The 17,855-nt window shown below is 40.4% G+C and overlaps 1 protein-coding gene across 2 annotated transcripts in view; it reads left to right on the forward strand.

Annotated features, from left to right (window-relative positions):
• Nucleotides 1-17,855, forward strand: part of PTK2 (protein tyrosine kinase 2) — a 188,316-nt gene that overhangs the window by 22,364 nt on the left and 148,097 nt on the right. Inside the window, exon 3 of one of the 2 annotated variants that reach the window (XM_054295768.1) lies at nt 17,218-17,244. The exons of the other annotated variant lie outside the window; for it this stretch is intronic. The gene's annotated coding sequence lies outside the window, so the exon portion shown is untranslated. The remainder of the gene's footprint in view (nt 1-17,217; nt 17,245-17,855) is intronic. 2 annotated transcript variants of the gene reach the window in all.

The raw sequence follows: 17,855 nt of genomic DNA on the forward strand, positions 1-17,855 counted from the left end.
TCTGAACTGTGAAATATTGTCAGGAAAAACCCCAGTTTCTGTATAATTTTAGTGTGTTAGATGGAGTTTAAATTTGTTGCTTTAGTATGGATCTATTTTTTTCTTTTTTTATTTTTGAAATAAATTTTCAAGATAAATGACTGTGAACCTGTGGACATTTGAAAAGCAATTTGTAGGAAGGACACAAAGTTTGGCCTCAGGGCTAAATTTTTTCTGGTTAATTCCAGAAGATTACAGAAACTGAACAAAAGGTTGGTTGCTTTTGGGATGATAGTTATTTTTTTTCTCAGGCCTGGAAAGTGGCAGCAATGCAGAAGTTCTGCACATTGGCCCAATTCAGTTAATCCTGGTTTGCATGTTTGAAAGCATCCATGTTTTCTGTGTAGCTGATCTGTTCAGGAAATCCTGGTAACTTTGCATTTTCTTATTTTTCAGTTCTCTCATATAATTAAAATTGCCTAAAATGTGTTTTGAAGCAAGGACATGTTTTGATTTGCCCAGTGTATCTCAGATTTCTGAAGAATACAGAAATTTGAAGGAGGGATGGAGTCAGGGATGTGAACAGCCCAAGGAAAAGAAAACCTCTCCAATATTATGACATTTCTTTTGGTAGAAAGAGAAATAAGCAGGAAAAATATGGTCTTTGATAATGCAAATAATGATTTAGGAACCATTTGTAACTTAAATGGGCTGGTTGTTCACAAATTTTTGTTAAATTCAGGAGGCATTAATAGAAATTACATTGAAATATTCATCTCTAATTGCTGAGGCTGTTGTTGTAGTGCATGTTAGAATTTATTTCATTTTGTGGTTGATAATATATACTTTGTACATGGCTTCTGATACATTTTTAACTCCTACACAGACTGCAAATTAAATATTGATTTGTGCATTGCTGGGTTTGGAGCTTCAAAACACTTATGAGTTGTGGTTAATTGATCTCCAGCTCCAAACTAACACATGGAGGTTCTGAGACCAAGGCATCTGAATTATGAATTACTGTATGTTCTACACACATGGTTCATGTATTTAACCAGTTTCACAAACTTAATATTAACCAGATTTTTTGTGCAATTTGCTCTTCAAAATGCCCGTAAATGTGAAAGGAAAATAAGGATAGAACAAAATAAGAAACAAGCTACTGCTGGCAAGTTTTCTAATGCAAAAATCATTTTAATTGCATGTAAAATATTTCAAAATTCTGCTCTCTTACCATTGGTGTTGTCCCTCTTGTGTCATTCAGTTTCCCAAAGACCCCAAAAGACCTGGATTTTTCTGGAGCTTTCAGTCACAAATATCAGTATTTAGGCATTAATCAGGGCTGCAAATCCAGCCCAGGAGTGTTCCCTAAATAGATTTCTGCTCACTTACTCTCACAACTTAATACACAGGAATGAAATTAATTTCATCATCTGTCATGTTTTTCTTGAATGAGAGGATTTTGTCCCTAAAAATAATTTTTTGTGGCCGCTGTCTGAGGCCATATGAGTTGGTTTTAATATTTGATGCTACTTAAAAGTGTTTGGATTTGTGTCCGTTTGGTTCTTAATAATGTTAGAGTTGGCCAGAGGACAACAGATGCAGCTCCATCCACCAGCAGTTTATAAGGGGACAAATGTGTCCATTCATGTATATGAAAGGGAGCATCATTGAAATTGTTTTGTGGAAAAAAGTCTGTATTTCCTTATCCCCACTGCAAAACCCAACATATTTGCATTTTGAATGATTGTAGTTTTAGAGTTTGGAATAGAGGCCAAGGAAACAATGAGGAGTCAAATCCTCTGGAACTTTAAGTCCTGGAAGAATAAAGTCAGTCCTTTGTTTCTCAGTGTATCTTGGTATTTTTGTACTTTGAAGAAGATATGGAAGAGCTGGAATTTTATGATATTAGTATTAAACTCTACAAAAGCCAGACTTTTCAGAAATAGACATTCTGGATGTAGGACACTTCAGGAAGGTGAAACCGAGCAGTCTTTGCATTCAAGTGCATTTACAAGAGCTTTTGAGTTGAGTCATAGCAAAGTCACTGCCCAACCTCAAAGCTGCACTTTGTGAGTTTTGGAACAGTGTCTAATTAATTTGTAGACTTTAAATTTTAGAGCTGTAGGTAATTACCAACCTGTTGGCATTGTCTAATGTCTACAGACAGATGTGACAATGTCTTCATTAGAAAAGTCTGTGTGGGAAATACCCAGAATCCTTTTTGGTTTTGCTTTTTGTGAGGTGAACTAATGAGTGTTAGCTGGTACATTGTAATCCCACATCACTGGGTTAAGCCTTTTAGTGGCTGTGCTCTGTCCCAGGTGGTTTGGACCAGAAGTTGTCCTTGTTCCCAGCACAAACTGCCTTGGACAGAGTGGAACACTGCCAGTCACCACCCCTGCCATCTCTCTGTGGTTGTTATTAATGACAATATTGTCTGCTCTTACCTCAGTTTCCTAAATAACAAATCTTGTGCTGTTTGCCATCTTTGTTATCCTCTCCTCCATCTATTTTTTGGCCATGACCTGGTTCCTACCAAACTGCCGAAGGCAGAAGCTTCAAACCACAGCTGAAAGGAGCTGCTGATCTCAGGCTGCCAACAGCAGCATTCACCCCCAGGATCATGGAAGCATTTAGGTTGGAAAAGACCTCTGAGAGCATCAGTTGCAGAGCTCTTTTTCAGCCTAGATGATTCTGTGAGTTCCTCTTGGGTGTCCCCCAGACCTGGGACATTTGGAACATTGAATCACCTGCCCTGTGAAGGAGGGGGTTGGGGTCAGGTGAGTTTCAGACCTGAGCTGGCTTTGGATAAAGGAGCCACAGTGATGCTGGTGCTGCCCTCTCCTTTCTCAGGGATGTTCTGAACACTGCCATGGTGTTGAATATAAAACTGTGTGGTAAATAATGCTCTCTTAAGCTACTCAGAAAAGTTTCTCACATTTAAGTTTGGTGTTTCTTAATAATATTTTAAGAAGGTAAAACTGTGTTGGTGGTGAGGCACTGGCAGAGGTTGCTCAGAGAAGCTGTGGCTGCCCCATCCCTGCAAGTGTTCAAGGCCAGGTTGGATGGGGCTTGGAGCAACCTGGTCTGGGGGAAGGTGTCCCTGCCTGTGGTGGACAGGCTGGAATTTAGGTGACCTTTAAAGAGGTCCCTTCCAGCCCAAAACACGGCGATTCCAGCCTTGCTGGGTTACTGGGGAGTGCTGTAGGCATCTGACAGATCTAATCCAGCCAGATCTGCTCCAGGGACCTGAGGAGTTCACAGGTCAGAGTTGCCCAGTTTACCCCAAATCCTTCTAGAGGATTTCTGTGGCTTTTCTCTTGGCTATGGAGACACTCTTCATAGGTTTCCTGAGGGCCTTATGACTTTTGTTACTCTGTGATTCAGGAATTGGGGAAAAGGGGGATAAATGGATTTAGTTAAATTGCATTGAGGTGACAGCAGAGTTAACATCCATGCCCCTTTGGTGAAAAAGTTCTTTTTGGTCCTTTGAGCTTCCTGTGGTTTGCTCTGAGCTTTCAGTGTCCTGTTACTAAGAACTTGTGCATTTTTCCCTCTGTGGGACTGCAGCAGACAAATACAAGTAGAAGTTATTCCAGCTTCAATTCTGTGACAACTTGTTTGCATATGCAGCCTGAAATTCTTTTGTACTGTCACAAATGCTTAGTTTGCAGGATGAGGAAATAAATATTAACTGTACCAGAGCTGACACTGATGTAATTACACACTGCAGTTCTCTAATTTGATCTCTTTCTTCATATCAGTGTAAAAGATGTGTTCAGAAGTTCCTCAAATACAGGAATCCTTGTGCAGCACCTGCCTGACTTTGTGCCAGAATTATTTTAATGTATTCAAGCAAATTTGGGTTCATGTCCATTCTGAACCTGATTAGATCTTGAAGGGATTGAAAATTAGTCTCTTTAATAATTACTGGAAATTTGGATAAGGTTTTTAATGTGGACCATTTTCTTTCTCATTTGTGCCTCAAGCTTGAACTCACAGGGTGAGTCTTATGATACATTCAGGAGCAATTTGGATAGGGAAGGCTGGGGAACTAGAGACCTTGATGAACTAAATGCTTTTTCAATATTTTAATTTAAAATTTTTAATAATCACTGTGTATGTATTCTGCACATTATCAGAGGCAGAAGATACAGTTACAATGTATGCTAAATAATTTAGTGTGCTGGGGTGCCTGACACCTCATACATGATAAATTGAGAACTAGATTACAGAGTAATTAAAAAAATGTTCACCTTCTTCCTGTTACTGAGGTTAGAAGTGCATGAAACAACTGTCAGGTCTGCTCTGGATCATCTTTGTGACCAAGTTCAGTTCTTTGTTCTCACTCTGGTGGAATTCAGTGGCATCTGACTCTGTCCAAGTTAGATCAGGAGCAGAGAAAGCTGGATAGCTTTCTTTTTGTTTATCTTCCCTGTTTTCATACCTGATGAATGATCAGAAATGGAAAAGCTTTTTAGAGAACAAGTCTCAGATAATACATCCTTGTTTGAAATAACAAAAGAGGAGAGCTGATGTATTTTCATTCTTGTGGAATGGTGGGGCAAGGAATAAACTGCAGTATCAGTGAAGAATTTTAAAAGCTTAACAATGTTTTTCTTGGTTTAGGCTTTATTACTCTTGCTGTCCTTTCTTATGGATTATATTGTGGTATAAAAGATTTAAGTTTTTCTGCCTCCCAGCACTCATTGCTGAGGCAAAAGCCACATTTATGCTGTACACTTCTTTGTAGTCTTGAATTCTTATCTTTGTGCAGAAAATATTTGTTCACTGAGTCCAGCCTACACAGGACTGTACCAAATACCCTTATATATATATAATTAGGATACCCTTATGTAATTAGGATATTTGTGCCTCTTTTCTGTTTATTCTTAAAGGACTGCATCATGATTTCTTTATGCTCCAGCTAGCTTGGTTTGCTGATAAGGAATTGTTACACATCAGCAGGGTGGGTATTCACCATTAGTATTACATTTTATATATCAACAAAGCAAGCTGAAGTAAGATGTAATTGTACTAGTGTATACACTATGTAATCCCTTGACATAAATGGAAAAAGCTGTTCCTGAAATATTTTGCTTTTCAAGTGAGCAGCACTGTTTCTTAACATCAGCAGGAATAATACATTTCAGACTGTTTTAACAGCAAATGCATTTTGTATTTGATTTTTCTTTTCTAAGAAGTCGTGTCTAGGTACAAAATCATAGCTTTAAAATCCATTTCAAATAAACTTGTAATACTCCACTTAAATACTTGCAAGGCATGAGAGTTTCTGAGGGACTTAGTGATTCTTAGCTGAGGGAGCAATGAGTGTGCTTTGTGCCAGCAGGATTCCTCTCCCCGTCACTGCCCACAAAATTGGCTTGTTAGTTATTTATGAGGAAAATTGGTCTGACAGCCCTGAAGGCAGAAGTGTTCCTTTCACAGCACAAGTTGTGCCATGGTGCTGTAGCCCTGGCCATGGGATGAGAGCAGCTGTTTCTTGGAGAATCAGCTCCAGCCCTGGGACCATTTGGGTATCTCCAGCTCTGGGACTGAACTGTGGATGTGTCTCCTGTAACTTGGGTTATCTTGGAGCTTCAGGCTCTCTGTAGAGACCTCCAGACATATTTATGTGGCAGCTTTCTGTCACTGTCTTTTCACCTCCTGTAGATCATCTAAGTAGATGAAACTGAATTTTGGGTAGGGATGTAAGCTGTTTGTTATTTCATCCTGGACCTAGAACATGTTCTGTTCTAACCTGTGCCTTTATCCAGCCAGGGTTTGGCCAGAAGCCTACACAGGAGAAGTTGTCTTTGGTGTCCTTCTCCTTGCTGTCTGTGGAGTTTGTCAGCATGGTACAAAAGAGCATTTTAGGAGATCTGACTTCAAAACTCACAGACATGCCTTGTGTAGGAAGCGTGACTCGGGTTGGCTGCTGGGGGGTAATTGCAGCATTAACTAAAACCCACAGCTTTCAGACTTAGAGTTTACAGCATATCTAATATTTATCTGACACCCAATATGTAATGAATCTTAAATCTTTCTGCAAGTATTTTTGGTGGTCTTAATCTGTTTCATGCCAGAGGCAGGGAGAAATAATGCTTTCAGTTTTGTCAAATTAAGTTTTTACTGTGCATTAAATTGATTAAATAGAGCAGCAGATTAAGGCAAAAAATGCTATCTTAAATTGCAATTCAGGGCTGATAGAATCTTAATGATGCCAAGCTGAACTTTTTCAGTGGTTTGTGGAAATGAGAATCCATTAATCACACACGCTTGACTTCGCGCCGAGCCGAGTTGGAAACAAACTCTTTACTCATCTGGGCAAAGGCATCAAGGCAATGGCTGAGCTGGGGCGGTGCAGCCAAGGGGATGTGGGAGCTGCAGGTGTGTTGTGTTCTGCCAAACCAGCTGGGTCTCCTGTTGATCAGCTCCTTGCAGAGCACAGAGCGTTGGGGGTTTCCTGTTAGACCAGCGCCGCTGGCTCTGAGCTGCTCTCCCACGGCGCCACCACAGAACCAGTGAGGAGCAAAAAATCTGGCCAGTGTTGTGTGCTGCAGTTCTGTCTGCACTCTTGTTCCCCCACTGCCCCTCTTTACCTTCATAATCTAGTGTTGTCTTTGGGTTTCTTCTCTTTGGGTTTCTTTGTCCTGATGTATGTGTGTATTTTTCTTTTCCTGATTTTATTTTTTTTTTCTTCTGCCCATGGTTCCTCCCTGCCTCACTTATCATCGTTTTTTGCTGTCTTAATTCATTCTCTGTCTATTTTTCGTCTGGAAAACTTTATAAAAGGGGACAGAGAAAACTTTCCCCAGCTTCTCCTTTGCTTTTTCTCTATTTCTGCTAGTGCATCAACGTTGTGGTGTGAGGAGGGAACCAGCCTAACACAACTACTGCTAACCTGCAGCATATTAAAAGAGAATTTGGTCAGTTTAGATGAATACATAATATATTGTTCAGTAATGTCTCTTCTGCTCTTTTCTGATTTGTTGTCTTCTGTTGCCTCTAAACTCCTGTTTACCCTCTTAAGTGGGCTCTGTGTCTTTCTGGCTTATGAAGTACTGTGTATTCTTGTGAAATGATAGAAATAACATTTGGTTTTATCTCCTTGCTAATTCTCATTGCCTTGTGTCTGCTCTGGTGTTTGACAAATAATTTACTTGACCTAGATCAAGGTCTAGGTCTCAATAATTCTTGAATCAATGTTCCTTTGTAATACAAAGGTTTTGGAAATATTTTTTAATTTTTTATTAAAACCTCCCCTCAGCAGAATGACACTTGGCAGCATGTTGTGTCTTCAAACACTACAGAAGTTGGAAGTGGTGTAATTTTGTCTCTGGGAGGATGTGTAACACCCAGGTGACATTAAAGGATTTGTTCCCATGCATATAGTGGTGAATTTATTGGATTTTTTATATCACATATCACAGTGAGTGTCCTTAGTTCTCTTTATTTCTTATATGGTTAAGATCCAAAACTGTCTTGTCTTCACTGCAGAACTGATTTCAGCCTCTCTAGCTGTGGCTGTAAATGCCCATTTGTTGTGAAGGAATGTTGTGCTTCACTTTGACAACAAGCTCCAGCTGAAGCAAATTCTTTCTGTATCCAGGGTGTCACAGATCGGCTAAGAAAACCCTGGTATTCTTATTACAAATAAATTTCATCTTATTTCTTGAGGCAGGTTTGTGTACAGAGCAAAACTTGGACAGCTGCTGTCAAACTCGCTGTGAATACTTTGGAGTAATCCCATTGTGAGCAATAAAACATAATTTCTTAGGCACTGTGTCAGTGCCTAAGAAGTGTTGGAAGTGTTAAGACCTTCTCCCCTCCTTTTTTTTGTGGAGTTTTTTTGTTGGGTTTTTTTTGGGGTTTTTTTTGGTTTTGGTAACAATGTGTGTGCAAAGATGATAATCTTCTGTTAGACTTCTGACAAACTACTTTTTGTGTTCTTTACTGGAAAACTCTTAAATATTTTCTTCCCACTGTATGCTGGCTGCATTGATTATCTTCAACCTTCTTTCACCCATCTGTAACTTCAAATAAGAAATATTTAAAACTTTCATTCCAGCTCCTGAAAAACTGCTGTAACAATGGAATCCATGTGTGGGCCAGAACCATGGAAACAGCATAATTTTACAGTGGTGAAACATGAAAGGAAGTGACTCGCCCCACTTTCTAAGAATTTGTGTTTTAACAAAAAAACCACCCAAAAATTGCAAAATACTGTTCTAATATTCTGAAAAAGAAGCTTTGGGTGTTTTTTTTGTTACATCATTAATCTGTTATTCTAAATCATTCTAATGAGTTACTGTTTTAAAACCAAAACAAGACTCCTACTTGACCCCATCTAAAAAAACCCTCAAGAAAACAGTTTTCTCTTACATTGTGGTCTGGGATGTGCAGCTCTGTTTTGAGCTTTTGAATATTTTGCCTGAACTAATCCCTCCTCATCCTTTCCCCTTCTGGTTGTGCCCTTGGCACAGCTCATTTCTGTACCTGGAATCACATTTATTTTACATTCTGGAGCACCTCCGTGCTCTGTGCTAAGTTCCTGTCATACCAAAGCACAACCAAGCCCTCAGTGACATGTAGAGCTAATTTGTATTTCAGTGCAGGAACTACACAATCCTGTCACCTTTTGAAGACGTGGGTGACTTGTGGTGGCACATTGTGTGTCACAAGTCCTTCATGGAAAATGACAAGGGAGCTTCAATCATAGCAAGCAATGTCAAGACAATGTTTCTTGAAAGGAAAACATCCACTGAAGCTATCATTTGGAAGAAGCAGCACTCTGTAGTACAAATAGGGGGTAGCTGCACACGTATAGAATACACGTCTACAGCTTTCCCTAAGCCTGCCTGAGGGCCTGAATTGTTATGTTCATAAAATGTCACAATATTTCCATCAGGATTATGTGATCACAGATCACAGTGCTGGAGATATTGCTGATAAATCTGAACTAGTGCCAGCACACACATGTCCCTCCTTAAACATCTTAAATGCCTTTAAAGTTTCCTGGGCATGTTTAAACACATCTCTTTTTGTGATAAACCATTAAATGATAAGAATATTCCTGTAGTGTGGCTGACATTCTTAGAACAGTACTTTTGATTGAGTAGGTGTTCTTATAGGTGATGTTTCAGCTCGTGACTTCACAGAGCCATGACAGGGAGTTTAAGACCATGAGAATCACAAAATCATTTTAGTGTGAAAAGCCCTTTAAAAGGGGTGGTTCCAGCTGTTAACCCAGCAGTGCCAAGGCCACCACTCACCCATGTCCCAGCAGCCTCTTCCAGTGTTTGAATGCCCTTTCTATGAAAGAATTTTTCCTAACCGTGCGAAACCTCCCCTGTTTGGCTGCCCTTTGTGTGAAATTAGTTTTTCCTAACCATGCTAAACCCCCCCTGACACAGCTGGAGGCCATTTCCCCTTGTCCTATTTGTTACTGGGAAAGAGACTGACCCCCACCTGCATCCAGCTTCTGTCAGGGACTTGTGGAGAGAGAGGAGATCCCCTCTGAGCCTCCTTTTCTCCAGGCTGAGCCCCTCAGCTGCTCCTCATCAGCCTTGTGCTCCAGCCCCATTCCCTTCTCTGGACATGCTCCAGCCCCTCAGTGTCTGTCCTGTCATAAGAGCCCCAAATGTGAGCACAGGATTTGAGGTGTGGCCTCCCCAGTGCCCAGCACAGGGGGACAATCACTGGCCATGGTGTTGCTGATAGAGGAGATGCTGCTAAATGAGGCCAAGGGTTGCCCAGCCCAGCACTGGCCCTCGAGGGCAGCAGGAAATGTTATTTACGTGGAGTTTGCATGCCTGGCCCAGTGGCTGGTGGCACCTCTCTGCATCCTTCCTCTTGCAGGAATTGCAGGGAGCTCAGTGCCTGCTGTGGGGAAGGCACTCTTACTGGTTTGAACCCAATCTCCAGTCATTTCCTCAAATGCTCCCTAATGCTCAGACTGGCAGGATTTGTTGAATTGTGGTGCTGCATTGATTTGCTTTTTGTTCTTCTGTTTTCTTCCTCTCTTCTTCCCCTACCCCCTCCACTTGTTCTGTGATCACGTTCACCCTGAGCCTCACATCTTCCCTGCTGAGGGGGGCCCAGATTTGGTAATTTGGCCTTTCCTTGGCAGCTGCTCCATCCCTCAATCCCTTCAGCTGCCCAGCTCCAGACACCTCTGCCTCCTCCTGAACTGGACACAACATGTTGATGCTTTTTTGTTTTGCACAGTAATGGGTTTAAATGCCATGTTTTCAGTACCCTTCCTAATGAGCCACAATGTTTTATTGCCTTTGGCCAGCTTCTCCAGTTGGAGCTGGTGATTTCAGAGAAAACAGTGACTCAGCCTTCCTCCTGCAGTTGGAACTGGAGAAAGTGCAAGTGTTACTTGGTAAAGGAGGAATTACTCAGAAGTTTTTCCCCAGATGCATTACATCACAGCCCTGTGCTGAAGTGCAGCTGCTTTCTTAGCAACTTGCTTAATTTTGTGAAATCCTTGGTGGTTTTTCCCCCATTGATAGGACTTTTGCTGACCCATGAGAGCTTAATATGACCTGCAGACTTGCAGAGTTCACTTACCCATTTTGTAATGCTGAATAAAACCAATTATTGGGGAACTTCTCCATCCTCTTCTCCATCCAAATGTCTCTTCCCCATAGGCAAAAGGTGCATATAGTACTTGTGTAGATACTGAGACTAAATTCTTTATCTGAGTTGCTTAGATACTGCATGTTCTGTAACTCAGTATGTAATGAGATTGATCCCACCTGCCCTGAGTAATGACTGAGTGATTTCTCTTGCTCTTCTTAATCTCCTTAAATGTAACTTCCACCAGAACCTTTTCATTTAATATCCCACTGTTCAGTGTGCCTGGTGGAAAATTTGGCTCCTGGTGGCTGCATAGGTAACTCGGTGGTCATGCTCAGTGATGTGGTGGAAATGAATTTGAAGTGTTAAGGTGCATACAGAGTTCAGGGTAGAGTTCAGCTGAGATGGAGGAAAACACAGGTGGATTATTCTGATGGTCTTAATCAGGGTTTATATTTTTTCAATTTCAAAATGTAATATTTAAGAAGCATAAGCAGAGTGATTGTGGAGAAGTATCAGTAGGAGAGGGGAAATTGAAACTGTTTAATGATTTTTTTGGTGTACATGCTGTAAGCTAAGGAGACCCAATACCAATTTTGTTTTCAAGTAGGAAGAGGAAAGCAGGTGTAGAAGAGTGGGGTAGTGAGAGGAATGCGACAGTAAACTGACCACAAATGGAGAAATTATGGAAGCAGATATGAACTGAAGGTGTTCCTGAGGTATGGAATGAATCAGCTGCTGCTTGTACTGGTGTAACACCACAGAGATTTTGCATATTAAAAGGCGCTTGAGGTGTGTCAGACATGGTGATCATCACACCATAGATTGCCTTGTACCTGTTTTATCAACCAAACTCTTAAGAGAGTTTTGAGAAAACCCTTCATGTTCTGTGCAGTGTTTCAGTTGGTTCTCTCATTTTTCTTTGCTAAATTTTGTGTGGCTTTTGTGTTTCGGAGGCAGCAGCTTGCCTTGGAAGTAGTGAGTGCTTAGAGAGAACTTCTCAAAGGCACGGCCCAGGCTGTGCACTCGCAGGGTGCCACAGCGGTTCATTGGCGGCTGCCTGCTCGTTAACCTTTTCAGCAGCCAGAAATGAGAGCGTTAAATCATTACTGCTGTACTCACAGCTGAAGCAAAGATTTCAGCCAAGATAATAAGGGACTCCAGTGCAACGTGGGTCTCCTGTGAAGTAGGGCTGTAAACACAAGATGTGTGGTTTTGTTTGCTGAATTTCTCTGATCTGGCTAAAGCACAAAAGAACTGCTGACAGGTTTAGAGAGTGGAGGTGTCTGTCCTGTAGCTGTGCCCCCTCCATCTTTCCCCTGGGGAACAGATGAAGATTTGCAGCTAAGCTGGATATTCAGCTGCTGCTGTGCCTAAGGCAAATGCAATAAATATGTCAATAGGGGCAAAAAACTCTAATCTGAGTGAGCAAATGGTGGTTTTAGTGCTGTTAGGATTGACATTTGAATGCTGTGTCAGGTATTGGTGTTTGCAAAACGGGGCTGTACTGAAAGCCAAAACAGTTGGAGCATTTAAAGACTTGCAAGTGTAATAAAATGTTTAGGAAAAGTGGTCCTTTACAGTGGGGCACTTCTGCCTCTTATTCTACATAGCTAATAAATGAAAAGATTTTATTGAGGTGCATTGAAAATTGCCCTAAAAAACTGCCTTAATGTGAAATTATCTAATAAAAGGTTGTTAGCATTCAGCCCTGCACATTGCTAAATTAGAAATGGGTTAGATGTAGGTTACAAATGAGATGCACTTTTAATGATGAAGGGGAAAAAATACATATGTGGAACAATGCAACTGATGGTTTATACTATCTTTTAATCATACTTTAAAACTTTTTAATAGCTTTTTCTTAATAAGTGTGCTGTCAGGATGTGATTGTGTCTTCAAGGTCTTTGTTCAGTAGATCAGAGGGTCATGGATAAATCCTTGAGTTTCTCAACAAGTGTAATTTTACAAAGCTTTTCTTTTTTTTTTAAAGATTACTTGTAGTTTGTGTTTACTTACTTGCTCTTTAAAAAAAAGAAAAATATTTTTGCACAGATGATGAGATCTCAATTTCATTAAAGACCAGAGGAACATCCTTTTAAACCTGCCAGAGAATATAGGAAAGGAGGCTTCCAGTTGGTTGGATCCAGCTTCTAAGACAACATCCTTCAGGACCAGTGACACAAAGGCTAAAAGCTGAATATGCATCTGTATTCCTAAATTATTTCGGTACTGTGGCTTAAAAGGAAAATTGCATTTTATGTGATATTCCTCATCTAGCTGCAAGGATTGTTGTCCAGTGACTTGTGTGTGCTGCTTGGCTTCTTGCAGACTGTGGTCTGTGGTTCCTTGTGTGCTGCAAGCCTCCACTTTTCCCTGGAAAGAGAGCTTGGTTTGTGAATTGAAATCTGAATTAATTTCAAGGGAATGCTCTTAGGCTGGAGTCAGCCAGCTCCTGCTGCAGGAGAACAGGATTAAATTTCTTGTGGTCTGCTGCTTACCACAGCTCTGGAAAGAGATCAGTGCTGCAGATGGGGCAGAGTCTGAGCCTCTGGAGTTGTGCACTGAGCCACATTCTGGTTTCACCTTGAGGCAGGAATAGGAAGCTCACAGAACATTCATGTTTTTGATGATTAGATGTTACTCTTGGAAGGAGGATTTAAAGTTGCAGCTCCATTTTTAAGAAAACATTCATTGAAACTCTGCAATGTAAAATGCAGTTTTATAAAAGCAAATACAGTGGTGGAGAGATCTGGTCCTCAGGGCATCCATAAATCAGAAAAAGCTCTTGTTGCTGGGATCCACAAAGCCTGTTTGGGGACTGTAGTGCCCAAAGCCATCTCAGTGCATACAGAAGCAATAATAGTATTTTTTCTTTAAAATACTTTCTGTTCCTTAATGAATTAACTTGCCAAATAAACCAATTATGTACATTTTCTTTGTCTGAGGATCTTTCTTATTTTGTAGCACCTGTAATGTCATTTCATCTTGTTCCTGATCTGCTACAATCATCTGTGCCCAATATTACAGAAACCTTACTTGGAAAAGAGCTCTTGAGGCCATCTGCTCCATCCTCCCAATATCTACATGGGATAAAATCAGTTTTATCTGAAAACTGATTAGCTTTTACAAAGTATATACAAGTTTGGCTATGATAAAGAATACGGTGTGAAAGTAATTTTTCTTTCTGCCTGTTCAAACTGGCAGTTTGCTCCCTGCCAAGCAGCACAGGAAAATACTTAAGAATATAAATGCAGAACATGAGTGATCCCTTGAAAGGATCAGTAGGAGCAGCAGCACTTGAAATATGATTCATTTTAGATTTCACTTTGAAGAACTGCTTTGGAGCAGATAAAAAAGTAAGATTGGTTCCTGTTGTACAGCTGCTGTGAATGTGGTTTGTGTGACAGCACTCCAAGCACTCAGAATCTCAGTTGTAGGAGAAAAGTCAGTTCAGGCCTCCCTGATGTGAGGGAATCCTTCCCAACACGACAGCTCTCCAAAATGCTCTCAAGCCTCTCATTTTCGTCCCAAAGCAGATTAAAACCCTAACTTTGGGGTTTTTCCTCTTCAGATCTCAGCACTGGTTGAATTTCTCCTCTCTAGAGATTGAAATGCTGTGGTGTGCTTCAGAAAGGGGCAAGTTTTACACAGCAGGGGAGGCAAGTTTGTAAAAGCTACTGAAATGAGTGGCTGCCTGAGTGCGTACTCTCAGTTTACTCTCTGTGAGGGAAGTTTGTAAAGTGTGGCCAGAACCCGCTCATCTGTTTTCAGTGTTAGATTTTACATGAAAAACCATATTTGTGAATAAAGCTAAGAGGCTTCAAGCCAGAAAATGTGAGAGTGATCTGGAGAGATGGGGCAAACTCAATGGTGAGAAAGTTTCTAAAGTCACTCCACACTTAGAGGAACACCTGAAGGTAATGAGCATTTCACTGATTGTTGTGGTGTCTGGATACACAAAGGAGGAGTAGAATTGTTACTGTTGTCTTTGAAATTGGGAAATATTTATTTCATTTATGAATTGATATTTCTGTAGTGACTGGTGTGTGCTAAAATTAAGATACAGCAGCCTGTAGAGGACTTGGTGCTTAATGGAAATAATTGAGTAATGCCACACAAGTAACCTGCTAAGTGCACATGTGCGCTTTTGAGTGTACTGATACAACCTTCAGGCTTCAATTTCCTCTCTCCAGTTTGTTTTTAGATCTAATGTATGTCAATTAATGGTAGAAAAGAGTCTCTGGCGCTACATTGTAACAGGAGAAGGTGCAGCTGCAGGAAGCTGTTCAGTAAACTTGTCCCAGGGGTGCAGCATCTCCTCTGTTAATGCACTTGTGGGACTCATTTGCAGTGGAACATGGAAGTAAGAAATCTTCAGAGTGTTTGACTAAAATATAGCAGCAGTGCTGATGGTGTCAGTGCCCATTTGGGAGGGTCCTGGTGCAGTAACAGGATCTGTGGGAGCCCTGGCAGGAGAGGTGACAATGGAAACAGCAGCTCAGGTGTTGGGGACAAACACTGGGATATGATCAGCTCTTCTTGAAGTTAAAAATCTCTGTGTGTGTCTTAGCTGCAGAGCTTTTCCCTGTTTAAATTCTGAGATGTGATTGTTTTCTGCCTGTGTGTATATAATAACAATAATAACATATTTTTCTGGGGGTTATGTTTGTCATTATTTTCCTGACATCTGTTGTGTAGGCACATTTAGCCAAAGAGTCTGCTTGAAAAGTAATAAGTGCTGTGATAAAACATCCCCAATACACAAAAATTAAAAGATTTTAATGCACTTTAAAGTGTTTGTAGTAACTTAAATATTTCAATAGTTGTTAATTAAAAATGGAATTTAAACATATGTTTCTGTCACTGTAGAAAAATTAAAATCAAAACTGGTATTTTCTAATCCACAGTTTTAAATGCTTTACTCATATGGCAGCAGTTCTATTGTATAGCCTGGTGGCAGGCAGGAATTTTTCTGTGACTTCATAAAAAAAAAAAGAGCATGGAAACAATTAAGCATACGCAAACAAAAAATGATGCAACATTTATCTTCATGTAACTTTCCAAATTAATTGTCCCTGCACATCTCTTGCTGCTGGATGGAAGCTCCATTCCCTGTGTGCTGATCTGGATTCTGTGCAGGAGCTGTTGGGTTTTTGCTTCCTGCAGTTCCTGGGTCTCCTTGGCTGCATCACCTGTCTCAAGGCATATCTTACATGTAAGATGGTTTTGTTCCTAAGCAGACAGCATGATGGGCATCTTTTAAATGCAATTTACTATCTTTATAAAAATTGTATAAATTTATAATTGTATAAATTCTACCAGACTAAGGCATTCGCTATTTTCTCTGGGTTTTTTGTGGTGTCCTGTTTTCTTTTGATTTCCTACTTTAGGTGCATTTCAGCTTTCTGTGTTGCTGTTTCATCATCTCCTCAGAGGAGTGCAGTTAATTTTTACAATTTTTTGTGGGATGCCTTTAAATTTTAGGTGTAATTCTCTTTGTTATTGAAGTTTCATCCTGTTTTCTGGCCACAGACATGAATTGTAACAATCTGTTGGTGAAAGCAGGGCTAATAAATTTATTAAGCCTCATTATTTCTTCTAATAGGTAGCAGAGCAGTGACCATCTGCCCCTGTAATCTCTGCATCTGTTTCAGCTGCTACACCTGTGGTTAAAGTTCAGTTTCCATGTGGATTTTGTACCCAGTGTGACAATTTATTATTCAACTTTGCTGTTTCCTTTAACCAAATCACTCTGCAGACCTTTTTCTTCAGTTCAGTTTTTCTCACATTTATTTTACTGTTTGCCCTTTCTCACTGCCCCCCCTTGAGTTTATTTCAGTTTTCATTAATGCTGTGATGTGTGTCCCCAGTCCATGTCCTTACAGACTTGAGTAATTCTTTCTTTCTAGTTCTTTGTGGGTTCTAGTTTTTGTTTTGAACTCTGATGGGCACCTCATGTCCCAGTCATGATGATGTGTACTGAGATGACAATAGAAAAGCAGGCAGGAACAACATAAGGATTTACAGTTTAATGGCTAATTTTTTTAGTGTATAATTTTTTATGTTCTATTTAGGCTCTGAGACAGTGGTCATTGTTTGCAGCTCAAGACAGCCTTAGTATTTATTATAAAAATGTTCAGCAACTGTGTCTAATGTGCCTTGATGACAAAAATCAGTGTCCTTTCTTTTAATATTATTTCTTGTGTTCTGTGTTTATCTGCCTGCAAGTTTGACTACTTCTTCTCCAAATATTTAAGAATAAAGAAAACATTCTGTAGAATCCTCTTCATTTGCAAAGACTGTCCCTGACACTTGGAGCTCTGAAGTTCTGTAGGTGATGGTGAATTTTGTATGTAACACTTGATTTGTGCGTAGTGACCTGTATTGTGCTGCAGTAATTACACTCATTGCCTTCAGTATAATCTTTGTCCTTCAGTTAGGTGAGCAAAGCATAATCCTGTTAATGAGCAGGGTGAGACAAGGAAAATGCTTTTGATTTGCATGTGGCATTCATAGCAGCCAGCAAATTGCTTCAGATAATGTGCTTTATTAAACAAGTATGGCCTTGCAGAAAAATTATGAGGTCACTGCAGTTGTAGAGCTGTTTTTTCTTCTGTTTCTAAATGTATTTCTTTATTGTTACAGATATTTCAAGACTTCCCTTGCCAGCAGGTAAGATCTCTTTTTTTTCAGTTATGTCTTGATGTGACAGCAGGCAGCTTTTAAGGGCTTGCTTATGATACAGTCATGCTTTTATATAATCAGAATATTGGTTCTTACTGGCACTGTCATGGTACGTAGTCATGTGGGGATCTGAGGTCAAAACAAAACATGTTGAGGTACAGATTTTTTCCCATTTCAATGGTGTATTTTGACAAGGGGAGGAGGTGACTGAGGTGTGTTTTGTATAGGCAGTTGTTAAATATGTGTGTGAGGTAGTTAATGCTGAAAGCAGCTCAGCAGGACGTGGGATCCAGCTGGCAGGGAGCAGATTGGGAGCAGCCACAAATGGTTTTAGTGATGGTTCAGAGGGGCAGAGTGCAGGGAAATGGGTTTGGGGGTTTATGGGGGGAAGGAATCTCCCCAGGTCACAGTGGGGAAGGTGACACAGTGTTCACTTGGTGACACAGGTGACTTGTGGCTGAGCTGCTCTAGTGGACTCTTCTATCAGTGGTGTTTAAAATTTTTTAAAAAAATCCCTAAACCTAAAAATAGAGAACAAAACCCCCCAAAAACATGGACCCCACCAAAAAATCCAACCCCGATGGTCTGATTTTTTAAAA

This window comes from Melozone crissalis, unplaced genomic scaffold (assembly GCF_028551555.1).
Source record: "Melozone crissalis strain CALT ecotype California unplaced genomic scaffold, PUWL_Pcris_2 ptg000002l_1, whole genome shotgun sequence".
Taxonomy (NCBI): Eukaryota; Metazoa; Chordata; class Aves; order Passeriformes; family Passerellidae; genus Melozone; species Melozone crissalis.